The 1,980-nt window shown below is 37.8% G+C and overlaps 1 protein-coding gene across 1 annotated transcript in view; it reads left to right on the top strand.

Moving 5' to 3' along the window:
• Positions 1-1,258, top strand: part of rnd3a (Rho family GTPase 3a) — a 38,338-nt gene extending 37,080 nt beyond the window's left edge. Inside the window, exon 5 of the mRNA XM_061889898.1 lies at positions 1-1,258. This exon is cut by the window's left edge and continues 2,488 nt beyond it. The gene's annotated coding sequence lies outside the window, so the exon portion shown is untranslated.
• The last annotated feature ends 722 nt before the right edge of the window (positions 1,259-1,980 follow it).

The following is a 1,980-nucleotide window of genomic DNA, read 5'->3' as shown; positions in this document are numbered from 1 at the left end:
TTGGGGTGAATAAGTATCACGATTGGGATGTAATTTTTTTTTTTTTTTTTTTGCGCTCCTAGTACAATATCACAGTCTTAAATAGCACATTTGTCAACGAGCAAGTATCAAATAATTCTAGAAGCATATCAGAAAGTATCCAGTAACAAACGTGTCCGCATCTTAAGGAATTATTGTCCCGACGGTTAATGAATGTTAGTTTTTCCCGTACCTTCTGAATCGAACCATTTTTGACACTACAGAACAATGAAAAGCGTGACTCTTGCGAATATCGTATCAGATTAATATCAGTAGCCGCCAATGCTCAATAGTCTAATATCAGTACCGTATCAAAAGTGAATAAAGTTGTACGGCTACACGCTAGTGACCAACAAAATACTCTGTAATGTTCAACAATCAAATATTTATCACGTTCATCCTTTAATGTGTTTTCTGCAGCACTGCACAGTGAGCACACCAAGTCTAAGGACCAGTTTTAGTCCTTCTACACAATGGGAGTGATTGCTGACTACTTTGTGATAAAACAAATACAATTTAGCCTTTAACTCTTAGTCAAGAAGCGCTTTGTTTAGGAGGTGTGAGAACAAAACTTTCACTGTCAGGTTAAATGGCTTTTTGACGTCTGACAGAACCCAAACAAAGCTGCATCTTTTAATATTTTCCTTTGTAGACTATGTCGAACAAAGTCTGTGTATATATGTTTTGGATTTAAAAATTTGAGTCAAATTAAGCTTAATGCATCATGGATCCAGGACATAGCAGCTATAGTACAAATGTTGCCTTAATTTATCGCACTGTCAGCATGTTAACTGGATTAGTCAAAACGTGTCATCAATTTGGGGGAAACTCCGTAATTGTTTATTTCACTCTTTTACCTTTTGAATCCGTGTCAAAAGTATAGGTCCAAAAAAATTTCTTGTGCTGATGGCCCGTGTTGGAATATTGCTAAAGTGCTGATGATGCACTTCTAATGGAATTATGTGCCAAAAAAAAATCACTTTCATGTTGTCTCTTGCCTGTGTACTTTTTGTGTGTTCTTTAACGTCGATGTGTCCCCCTTGCCACGATATTTATTGAATTCTATATTTTTTCTTTCAAATAAATGCAGGTGAAATTGAAGGAAAATGTGTTTTATTGGATGAGGTTAGGACTATTACACATATTTCAAATTATTGATACATTTTCCAGTTATTTTCTTACTTGGTAAAACGGTGACACAGGAAGTGAATTGTAAATAAACTACCGTACGCAGAAAATACATAGTCTTTTGAACGGTTCCTTTTGTTTAGTAAACGAGAAATTATTCGCAGTTGCAGTTTGTTTAGGAGCTGTTTTTTTTTTATGCACATGCTAATGCTGGACTACAAAATTGGCTCAAAGGAAATGTAGCATTTGGATTCTCTTAAAAATAAAAAGAATACAATTTTTTTATATAAACTTTTTGATTCACTTTTTCAGTTTATTCTAAAACGTAAAGCAATTCAAGCTTTTTGCTTTTTCACTTTTTTTGTCCCAAATACCTATAAATACTTGTATTTTTTTTTTTGTATTGTTAAAATACTTTTGTGCTACAAAGGTTCTGTTTTTAGGTCAAAATATTAAAGCCACGGTCAAAGTACTGGGATATGGCACTACTTTTTAAAAAATGTTTACACTCTCCATCCATCTTCTTCCGAGGTCTGGTCGCGGGGGCAGCAGCCTAAGCAGGGAAACCCAGACTTCCCTCTCCCCAGCCACGTCGTCCAGCTCCTCCCGGGGGATCCCGAGGCGTTCCCAGTTCAGCCGGGAGGCATAGTCTTCCCAACGTGTCCTGGGTCTTCGTCTTGGCCTCCTACCGGTCGGACGTGCCTGTAACATTTCCCGTTCGGGTGTCTTCGGGGAGGAGCTCAAAGTAAAGCCGCTGCTCCTCCACATCGAGAGGACCCATATGAGGTGGTTCAGGCATTTGGCCAGGATGCCATTTGAATGGAAAGAAAAGAG

This window comes from Nerophis ophidion, linkage group LG27 (assembly GCF_033978795.1).
Source record: "Nerophis ophidion isolate RoL-2023_Sa linkage group LG27, RoL_Noph_v1.0, whole genome shotgun sequence".
Taxonomy (NCBI): domain Eukaryota; kingdom Metazoa; phylum Chordata; class Actinopteri; order Syngnathiformes; family Syngnathidae; genus Nerophis; species Nerophis ophidion.
The sequence above is the reverse complement of the archived record's forward strand: the minus strand, read 5'-3'. Positions and strand labels throughout refer to the sequence as shown.